The 12,131-nt window shown below is 33.7% G+C and overlaps 1 protein-coding gene across 1 annotated transcript in view; it reads right to left on the minus strand.

Annotated features, from left to right (window-relative positions):
- Window positions 1-12,131, minus strand: part of DMRT1 (doublesex and mab-3 related transcription factor 1) — a 144,411-nt gene that overhangs the window by 40,328 nt on the left and 91,952 nt on the right. The gene's annotated exons all lie outside the window — the stretch shown is intronic.

Raw genomic sequence — 12,131 nt, forward strand, 5'->3', positions numbered from 1 at the left:
TGTACCATTTTCTTTTGAATTGCATATTAAAATATGTCAATGATAATCACAGAAGCTTAGAAATTGAAGTGGATTTTTGGAGTTAACCTAGTCCAAATTTCTCTTTTTAATAGAAGGAAGGATCCTAGAGAGGTAAAACTTAGTTTAACATCTAGTTAGTGGTAGCACTTTGGTGAGAACACCAATCTGCCCCACCTCCCCACCTCACTCTCCGTGTAATGTCCTTTCCAATAAACCTAGTTTTGTTTTGGGAAATGAAGATAAAAATAATCTCAATACCAAGCCATAACAAATTATTAATATTTTAGTATGATAACTTGGAAAAGAATGATGTGTCTTCTAAGTCAGAGATCTCAATGGGAAAAAGCACTGCAAGCACACATTTTGGCACTCAATGAATGAGTATACATGATGTATGATCATAAAACAAGTTTGTATCACCTGCAGAAAGAAAGGAATCCTAGGACCATTCATAGAACACTGGAGCCCTTTGAATGGGAGATGGACAGCTCTCCATACACAATCAGCTTGCTGTATCCACCTACTGAGGAGTTCTTAGGGACTTACCAGGGAGAGGAATGAAAGAGAGGATTCAGAAAATACTGCAAAGTCTCCCATCCTGAATTCCTATGCCAACTATGCATAAACACTTGTCTTTCATAACAGGACTAGGCATACAGTTGACACGCGATATAAACTGCATTCTAATTGACTCAACGGGAAATAAGCAATCAGTAGGCATTTATTAAGTATCTACTGTGAGAATTGCTTAGTCCTAGAGGGCAATGGGAAAGGAAAGGAATAAGCATTTATTAAGCATCTATTATGTGTCAGGCCCTATAAGTTGTGTCTGACTTTTTATGACCTTATTTAAGGTTTCTTTGGCAGAGACACTTTAAGTGGTTTGTCATTCCCTTTTCTCATTTTTACAGATGAGGAAACTGAGGCAAACAGGGTTAAGTGTCTTGCCTAGAGTCATACTGCTACTAAGTGTCTAAGGCCAGATTTGAACTCACCAAGTTACACCTTCCTGACTTAGCAGCAAATGCTCTATACACTGCACCACTTTGCTGCCCATTTTTGTTGTTTACTTTTTCAAGGAAGCAAAATCTGTCTCAAAGTAGAATGCAAAGTCAAAAAGATTCACTGCCACCTCCACTGTGAGTAGTTTGGGAATTAGTAAATTCCTCTTCAGTGGAGATCACCAAGAAGGGTTCCAGGGTGCTATAGCCAATATTGATGTGTTAGGTGGACAATATTTGATTCTTAAGATCCCCTCTGATTCAGCCATTAGATGATCCGTGATTCTATGATGAAAAACTGTTTGAAACTAAAAAAGCACACTGTTAAGATCACAGGGTTCAAATCCTGTCTCTGATAGTTAGTGCCTCAACCAATTTACTAACCTCTTCAAGTTGTTCATTTATGAAATGAGTGAGCTAGATTAGATGGTCTGAGGTCCCTCCCAGCTTTACAACATCTCTATGAGCCAATAGGAGACCAGCAGGCTGAATCTGAGAAGGGTTTGATTAAAATTTCAAATATGAACAATAGCAGTTTACTAATTATGCTGACATTTAGTTATAAAACTTGCTTGTTTGTATAAGATACAATCTGTTAAACAGCAAGTGGTATAGTATATGCCTGTTTCCTAAGAATAAATTCTGCCTATATTCATATCACCAGTATATTAGAAGTCAAACTCTAAAATTGAGTTGTTAAAATGGATGAAAATACTTTCAAAAAGGAATCTGAACTCACATCAATTTTCCCCCTACTTTTTCTGGACATTATTTTCCCCCACCCATGCAAGCCCTACTTCTGAGACCCCTAACAGTTCAGGTTCAGAGAACACAAATGCTAATACTGTAATGCACTGTTCTTCTTTTGAGCAGCTGGCCAGATATGGGTGGTGTCAAGTCAACCACATAGTATCCACCTCTCTTTTCAGGATTAAAACACAAAAGATACTTTATAGGTTGACCCCACATTACACCCCTCAAAAGATCATCACAGTGAAACTGTGAATGTGTTTTTCTTAAATACATGTTCGGTAAATTCAGATTTAAAATCAAGGCACATGTCACATCCTCATGGCCTCATTTTCCTTCATTTTAAGTTAAAAAAAAGGACAATCCACATGAAAAAAGTTCCAGGACAACAATAAATGCTATCTAATTATTATTATTTATGTCGATCTATTTTTAAAAGCAAAATAAACAATAACAACAAATTATTTGATATGGACCACTGGGGAGAAATTCTAGATTTTAGGATAAAATTCAAATCTGTAAACAGAATAAGACAGGTTATGTAAATATATATATATATATATATATTATGTTTAATATAGAATTTTGTTTAATATAGAATTTTTTTAAGTTGTGTAAGTGAAACAAGAGATGGTATATACTTCAGGGCCTGAATATTTTTAAAGTACTTATTTTTTAATATCAGAGCTTTTAGTACCAATGTAAACAAATTGTGATCATGCAATAACTTCGGTGTGCTCTTTATTTTGCAGATTTTTTTTTTTTGCTATAGTTTATTTTGTTAAAACATCATTAATCTCACCTTGGAAGCAACATCTTTCAGGATGACAGAGGCAGTAGTAGGATTTTCTGATAGTGAAAAATTAATAAATAGCTATCTGGCTACCTTAAAGAGCCTACCTATGTGTACCATACTCAACAACACAAATACCATGCCACACAAGTGACTGTGGTGGTTCTGCAGGGATCTTTCTTGAAGAAATATCTTACAATGTTATCTTAAGATTGTAACTCTCCCATTACACCAATAATGTATCTCCTTGTCTCCATACCAAAGGAGATCTTCAGAATGTAGTTCTCCAACTACAGCAATAATGTATCCCTTGTCTACATAGGAGAGGAGATTTACTAAAACCACAAAAGCACAACAAATGAAACCAAATTCTGTCATGAAGTGGTAACTTAGCAAATCTTCCCAACTCATTTTTGGGGGTTCCTTTTAGACCAATTTCAATTCACCATGAATTGAAGGTACATAAAATTTAGTCAGCATCCATTACAAATACAACCCATTTAGAATATGACCTAAGTCTCTAGAGTATAATCTAAGTATATGTATAAGAAGAGAAATATACACACACGCATATATAAATACATATAAAGCTAACTTTCAGTGTTCAGAAAACAAAACCTATCCCCATATAACAGCCAAATTCCTACATAACTCAATTTGGACATCTCATCTGGTGTGAACTGCACTCATTCCTAGTGTAAACCCCACTGCGCTCTGCAGTGATATACTGTAATGTCACATCGCAATGTGGATTTACTATAAAGGGCTGCTGACGAGTTTCAGAGCAGTAAACATTGCAGCGAGGTGTATTTCACACTGAGCTGGTTTTTATGAAGAACACTTCACCGCCCAGGCACGGCACCAGGATGATGAATGGTGAAAGATGCATGACAAGCTTCATCATTGTTTGTAAATCTTAACTGTTCCTGCTCACTAACTCTGGAGGCAATTTTCAAAGACAGCAGCCGATGGAAGGACAGCACAGCTTTCCTGAAGGTTATTCAAGTTGTACTTGGGCTAAACCGTGTCTAGGAAGGGCTGGGCAGTGAAAATCAACTCGCCAGTTACCCTGAACCCTAGCATTCAAATTGCTGTATACAGAAGAGATTTGAGGGCTCTCAGCGTGGAAATTTTGATTCAGAGGATGTTATACAAAAAAATCAAAGGCACAGTGATATTAGCTATTCAGAAACCTTAACTATTCACTAAATGAATCAGAAAATGGTAAGATCTGATGCTGTAACCAAGTCCAGGAGCATCTCTGTTAAGGGCCAACAGCATCCATAGCAGACAACTCAGTGTTCACAGTTCAGTGACATCAGCTTTTCCCCCCTAATGAACTGAAGCTAATTATTTCACCAAAATTAGGAATTACTACCACATTAAAGATCCTAGTACAAAATACACTATTTTATAAGATAATAAAAATTTGGTAATAGTTAGAAATCATAATAATTTGCTAATGATTTTACTTCAGCATAACAACCACAACAAAAATAATTTTTATTATGAGCAAGAATTACCTCAAGAATTTTTAGCTGAAATCCAAACTTATACATGCTGCTCTAGTCTCTGATCTCAAAAGATCTATATAGGCTATTTTGGTGTTAACATTCTAGAAAGCTGACTTAATTTTTTTTTTTTTTAACAAATTAGTAAAGCTGTAAAGCAGGGGTTCTCAAACTACGGCCTGCGGGTCATATGCGGCCCCACTGAGTACATTTATGCGGCCTGCGGGATTATGGCAAATGGGCTAAGGGGCAGAGACAGAGTGTGAGTTTTTGTTTTTACTATAGTCCAGCCCTCCCATAGTCTGAGGGACAGTGAACTGGCCTCCTATTTAAAAAGTTTGAGGAACACTGCTGTAAAGGAATATTTTCTTTCTTTTGCAAAATCATCTAGAGCAAGGATTTTTAAACATTTTTTATCACCAACTATGGCATGCAAGTGAAACTAATGGATCTCTTCACAGGATACTTTTTATTAAACGCACAAAACAAAATGTGTAAGACTACAAAGGAAACCAAATATGTTAAAATAAATGTTTTTTTTTTTTCCATCCAAGTCCACAGAATCCTTGAAATCTAGAAAATCATATTTAGAATCATAAAATACCTAAATCCAAATTTGGACTTTACTCTTTGTTAATTATATGACTTTGGGCAAATTACTTTGTATCTATCTATGGCCCTGTTTCCTCATCTCTAAGACAAGAAGGTTGGACCAAGTGACCAATAAATCCCTTTCCAATTCAAAATGCACAATCCTAAATGGAAATGCCTTTTAGGATGCTTGCAAAATTTATAACATCTTGACTAAATATCCTATATTCAGAACAGGAAAGTAAAAAAAATGTTTAATTGTAGTTCTGTTGACATTTTCATTTTTAAAGCTAATTACTATTTTTACTCGAGGTCTTCTGCCTTTATGGTAATACTTGTTATATTGACATCACATGTCTATAAAATATATGAAAATGCTTTGAAAAGTACAAAATGTTATGTAAATATAAAGGCATTCTTGAAGGGCACTCAGAGCTTTTTAGAAGGAAGTCAATAAATTCATGGCATATTTCAAGTCTTCCCTCAACTTTTCTTTATATCTTATAGTCAGGAAAAAGAGATCTGCATTGTGCAATTATACCACATATTTATGCACATAATATTAAATTTTACTACAGTGTGTAATACCATCCAATTTATGGATTTATGAAAAGCTATGTATCTCTGGGACTATATAACATTACAAAATAGGAGAAATGTTTTTCTCTAATGTTAGAATAGGGTGCAAACTGACTCTTCTTTTTAAAGTATCACAGTGGGCAGACAGTTTGTCCTTAGATTATCTACTGCAAGTAGTTCTTTTTGAAGTGCCTGCTATTTCTAAACAACAGTTTGGCAGTGATTTTTCCAATGGCAGCACCTTACAGCATATGCATTATGGCCTACGTCCTTCTATTTGGCCAAAGTTTTTCATTATATTGCAAATACTTTTTTTTTCTTCTTCAGGATTTTTTAAAAGAAAAAAAGTTTAAGAAGCCAAGAGAAGGGAAAGAAGAAAGAAGAAAAGATATATGTGTGTGTGTACATATACATACACACACACACACACACACACACACACACACACACATATATATATATATATATATATATCACACTAAGAAGTAGAAAAAGAAAAAACTAAATTGTTACTCATTAATTAGTATTCCAATATAATTTCTGTAATTTTCATAATAGGTGGTATATTCATTCATTCATTCAGATATACCTAAACATCTCATATGTGTCATATATTCTATTAAGCACTTAAGGACCATAGAGAGATATAAAATGTCCTCTACCCTCAAGGAAATTATCATGTAATAGAAGAGATAAGTTATATACATATATAAACAAAATACAACTAGAATGTTATTATATCAAAAGTAGTGATAAGGTCATACCATTTTTCATTAAGTACCTCAATATATTTTTCTAATGTAATTATCACCTAATTAATAATCATAACTCTATACTGTGTATAGCTATTTTGATCTCCCCACAGTATATATAGATATAAGTATCTTTATATCATGAAGGGAAAGGAGAGAGGGAGACAAAGAGAGGGAGGGGGAAAAAGAAAAGACAAATCAATTTGCCAAAAAAATCCCAAATGGATTTTCCATTTTTCCATTCCATTCCATTCCATTAAAGTTGGACATAGCTTAACAATAACTGAACAAGAGAGAGAAATGCATATAAAAAGAGCACTAAAACTCTAGCACCATCATTTTCTCCTCAACTTGTGGGTCAATTAGATTGTGTGGGAAAGAAGAGACTACTGGATTAGAAGAGGAATCACTAAGGGCTACTTCTTTCATTTTGTGACTTTGTGATACTTTGTGACTTTTGATGAGTCACTGGAGCCTTTTCATTTTCTTAAGTGAAAAGGGAGAAAGCAAGGGGAGAAGGGAAAAGATTGGACCAAATTATCTCAAAGAGCTTTTGCAACTTTAAATCCTATATGCTATCTTTTAGTTAATTATGAAAGGAAGAAAGAAGGCAAAATTTATTAAGCACGTATGCCAACCATTATGCTAAGAACTTTACAATTATTATCTCATTCGATTCTCATAACAACTCTGGGAAAGTGAGGCAAGTGGCAGTTAAGTAATTTTTCTGGGTCACACAGTTATTAAGTATCAAAAGTTGATTTAAGCTCAGTTCTTCCTGACTCCAGGCCAGTTGGCCAATCCATTGCACCACCTAGTTGCTAAACTGAATCACTAAATAGTGCCAATATGTTTATTTCAAATGATCTCTACACATGAACAGTCTTTTCAGTTGATTATTTTTAATCTATTAAAATTCAGAGGTTAAAAAGCCAACTTTACAAGCTCATGACTTAATTATCCTCCTAAGTTACAAACCATATGTATAACCAAAATCCTTTATGTGATATTGCCCTAGTACACTTCAATATAGATATTAAAAGGACTTTCTGATCTTCTACCCAAACTTTTAGAAAGTGAAGTCACAGTGTAGAAGTTGTATATGGCAGAAAGCACAAATCATACATGAGAAACCACCAATTAGTTTGTTGGTCTGCTCTGTTCTCCTTTTGTAAGACTCATATAAGTCCCAAAAACTTCAAAAATGGGAAACTAGGATTGTTGAATAATATCTGACCAAAGGAAAAAAAAGACCTTGTGATAAAAGTCACTTAACCTTTTGATTTCTATTTCCTTACATATAAAATAATAGGAATGTACTGGGGTCCTTTTAACTCAAATATCAAATATGACCTAAGTGAGTCTTTAGAATGTTATCACTTTTGTTTCATAACCATCCTAGAATATGGACCTGAAATACCTGGTCATAACAAACCCCAGGTGAATTCAAATTAGATAGAGGCATAATGCATTTTGCATCTGTAATTTCCAAAAAAAATTAATAATTTTACATAACAAATATATGCCAAAAGATATCAACCATAATGATTTTTTTTAATAAAAAGCTTTAAAAATTCTCTTTTAAAACTTCTAGCTTCCATTCTCTAATCGATAAATGGTCAAAGGATATGAAAAGACAATTTTCAGATGAAGAAATTAAAACAAATTCTAGTCATATGAAAAAATGCTCTAAATCACTACTGATTAGAGAAATGCAAATTAAGACAACTATGAAGTACCACTACAAGCTTCTCATAGTGGCTAAGATGGCAGGAAAATATAAGTGATAAATGTTGGAGGGTATGTGGGAAACTGGGATAGTAATATATTGTTAAATGTATTATCATACTTGTGACCTGATCCAATCATTCTGGAGAGCAACTTGGAATTATGCCCAAAGGGGAATTATGCCCAAAGGGTTATCAAACTTTTGACCCAAAAGTGACTCTATTGGGTCTATATCCAAAGACACCATAAAAAGGGGAAAAGGACCCAGATATACAAAAATGTTTATAAGCAGCCCTTTGTAGTGGCAAGGAATTGGAAACAGTGGATACCCATCAGGTGAAGAATGGCTGAATGATTTCTGGTAGATGAATGTAATGGAATTATGATTGTTCTATAAGAAGAGATCAATAGGATTTCAGAAAGGCCTGAAGAGACTTGCATGAACTGATGCAAAGTGAAATACATAGAAGTAAAAGAACATTGTACACAGCAATAAGAAGATTATGCTATGATCAACTATGATAGACTTGGCTCTTTTCAACAATGAGGTGTTTCAGGCCAATTCCAAAACCTGGGATGGGAAATCATTTGCATCCAGAGAGAGGACTGTAGGGACTGAATGTAGATCACAACATAGTATTTTCACCTTTTTGTTGTTTGCTTGTTTTTGTATTCTTTCTCATTTTTTTTCCTTTTGATCTGATTTTTGTTATGCAGCATAATAATTGTGGAAATATGTATAGAGAATTGCACATGTTTAACATATATTGGATTAGATGCTGTCTAGAGGAAGAGGTGGGGGAAAAAGAGATTAAAAAAAATTTGGAACACAATGTTTTGCAAGGAGAATGATGAAAACTACCTTTGCATTTGTTTTGAAAATAAAAAGCTATTATTTTAAAAAAAAGATCTTCTGGTTTCTCAAATATCTGTAATTCCAAATAGCAGATTGGGGGGGGGGAGAGAATGACTTTTAAAAGAGACACTGATTTGGGGCACTAAGACAGAACACCTGGAAATAGCTCAGGTTGAGCATGGGAAGAAAATGAAATCACAAACTATAGATAGATAGATAGATAGATAGATAGATAGATAGATAGATAGATAGATAGATAGATAGATCCAAAAGAGTCAAAAGTACCACAAGAAAAAAACAATTACATACTAAAAATTGAGACTGAAAAACAAATCGACAAGACAGGATAAAGGTACAAGTTTAAGCCATTTTAAATGTGAGCTATTTTATAGCTGTCTGTGAAACATTTCTGTAAGAACTCCTTGCATATTTTTATTTGATAGATTAGTTAGAGAGAGATTAGATAGATAGATAGATAGATAGATAGATAGATAGATAGATAGATACAGTCTCCCACCAGGATAACACTGGACCCCCCCCAAAAAATAACCCTTTTCTAAATAAAAATTAGTATGTTTTCTTTTCATAGGGAAGCTCTCCTTAAAAAAATAAAAAAGCCCTTTCAAAAGACAATCATGTTAAATCACTGGTATCAATTTCAAATTGAAATAATTATTCCAAAATGTTTTGAGTTTTTGCAGTACGGTACATAAAAAGGGAGTGAGGGAAGGAGAGAACATTCCATCTGTCTTTGGAGAAATTGGAAGCTTTGCACCTTCTTATCTTTTATGACTTAGAGCAAGTCATTACACCACAAGTGGACTTCAACTTCCTTTTCTATGAAATGAAGAGTTGCATGACATTTCTTTCCAGTTTTAAGCTAAGGAATTTATGATACTTTTCACTCTCAACTCCCAATAAAGACAAAGAAGGTATGCCTATGAAAAAGTCCTCTAGTCAAGATCCTTAGTAACTCCTATTTATATTTGCTGAAAGATAGCACTGTCATAAGTTTGATCACCTCATGTCCAGGGACCATCTGCTTCCGGAGAGCTTCCCCATTACCATTCACAAAATGAAAGCTAATAAAAGTCAGAGGTCATTTGACTTCCCCTCTTTTGTTCTACTGTGTTGATATAAGTTGATATAAGAGTATAATAGGGTAAGTCAAAAAATATCTACTATTAGAACCCAAGAGATGCTAGGATATGCTAGAACATACACATCTACATGGCAACTTAAGTCACCCAAATTTTATAACTACATGGCAACTAAGTCACCCAAACTTTAGAAATGGGAAGTAAAAATAATACATATCAACATGGCTCTTATAAATATGGAGAAAGAAAAGAAGACACAGAAAAGAAAATTTGTGTTGGTATCCAAATCAATAAATCAACTTGGACAGTGAGGAGAAGAAATTTCTCAGATCTCAATAAGTATTCCAAAAAAAAAATTATTGATGATGGGGCGATTTTTCTTTACTAAATGCAGAAGTCACTCAAGGCAGCAAGTATTGATACCAATTTGTATCTAGGGAAGTACAATTCTTCTATCGGTTTGTATTCCCCTCATCTTAGAGACTTATAGTCTAATTTGTATGACACTTTCAGGAATAGAATTAGGAGACTTCAAGGGCTAGAAGGGACTTTTCCATTAATATATAGCATTGTCTATCTGAACTAAAGAGCAGATCACACCATGTAATGACAAAGGAATGATGGAAATATTACTATTTTGAGAGTTTTTAGGGTATGAGAGAAAGACTTTGAATTGGATATCATTTTAGAAAGAAATATAATGTGGAAGGAATTTTTCGATTCTTATCTTCAACTATGGGGTATGGTGTATGTAGCAACTTACTCTGGTCATACATGTATGTTTACAATAAATTTCTTACAGTCTTAGAATCCCTCCGAATCATACTTTCTCTCCAAGACTCCAAAAGAATTTCTTTTATATAAAATAGTTTCTTTGGAATAAAAAGGCAGTTTTCAGGTTCAGAAGAAATAATTTAATCTTATCAAATTATAAACCTAACAATATTAATATATTAATTAATTACATTCATAATTTATATTATTTAAAATTCATATAATTTATTTAATTTACAATTAATTGAGGTGGGATGAAATAACTTTTATAGATAAGAAGAAGCTTTACTTTCTTTTCAGAATACTATTTTTAAGTTGCTTTTCATTATAATTTTTACTATCACTTTACATTGGGCTTGTAGCTAAGAAAAAAAAAATTAATGGAAGTAATTGGGATGGTGGGATTGGCTAAATTTGACCTGCCTCATGAGGGTCATTAGTTAGTGGCCTAGAGGTGATTGATGTGAAAATTGCCACCTTCAGACAAATGGTAAGCTTGCTCAGCAACCCAAGAAAGAAAACTATGTAGCTTAGTCTTAATTACAGAATAAGGAAGACACTGAGAAAAGTAGATGAGGAATTATATAATTTACTTCCAAAAGCAATTTAAATTCCAATGTAGTCAATAGTCTTGCCACACCTATGCAGAACTTCATGATATGAACTACTTTGTTGTACACCAAACTTTATATAAGGGGAACACTCTCCTGTCATTCCTTTCTTCCCCAACTGTCTTTCCTACTGCTAGCATCCAAAGACACAAAGTACAGTTGGAATTCTTTCCACACAGAAAAGTTTCCAGTAGATCATCTCACCCCTATATTCAATACACCAGATGATACCAAGGATGCCTTTCACTTGAAAAACCTACTATACTATATAACTCCTTATCTCCTTAATCTTTTTAAGGAACCTCTAGTTCTTCTTACAAGGAGAAAACTGACAGGATTTTAAGTGGGAGGGAATATCAAAGATCATCTAGTGTAACTAACCTCTGAAATTCAGAGTTGGATTTAAGTATAAAGAATGTAAATTCTTTGAGGTCTGGGATTGTTTTATTTTTCTCTATGTATCCCTTTGATATGCATTTAATAAGACTTCAGTTTTTAAAACATTTTTCTTATCATTAAGTTGTAATATGTTTTGCTACAACATATGCCCATTACTCCTACTTCTCTCTAATGAAATTAAGAACCAACCCTCTTCCACAAAGCAGTCCTAATATTTGAATAGTTACTTTATCAATTTTGTTTTGATTTCTCTAAGCTAAATGGTACTGATTCCATCAAGCAATCATTGCAAGGAAAGATTTTCAGTCTCTCCCCAATCTAGTCTTCTTCCTTTAGCCATGTTCTACTTTCCAATACTATTCCTAAAGTGGGGCAGCCAAAGTTCAACACAATATTCCAGATGAGATCTGACTACAACTCATAGAAAAAATTATCAAATTAGAAATACCACCTCCTTCATTCTTTTTAAAATAGCTTTTTATTTTTCAAAATACATGCAGAGATAGTCTTCCACATTCACTTCAGCAAAACCTTCTATTCCAAATTTCCCTTCTCCTTTAGACAGCAAGCAATCCAATATAGATAAAACATGTTCAATTTTTCAAAGAAAAAAAAATGAGTAAAAGAACCTAAGCAAGCAAACAACAACAAAAAGATGAAAACAC

The sequence above is a fragment of the Sminthopsis crassicaudata genome, chromosome 1, assembly GCF_048593235.1.
Source record: "Sminthopsis crassicaudata isolate SCR6 chromosome 1, ASM4859323v1, whole genome shotgun sequence".
Classification (NCBI taxonomy): domain Eukaryota; kingdom Metazoa; phylum Chordata; class Mammalia; order Dasyuromorphia; family Dasyuridae; genus Sminthopsis; species Sminthopsis crassicaudata.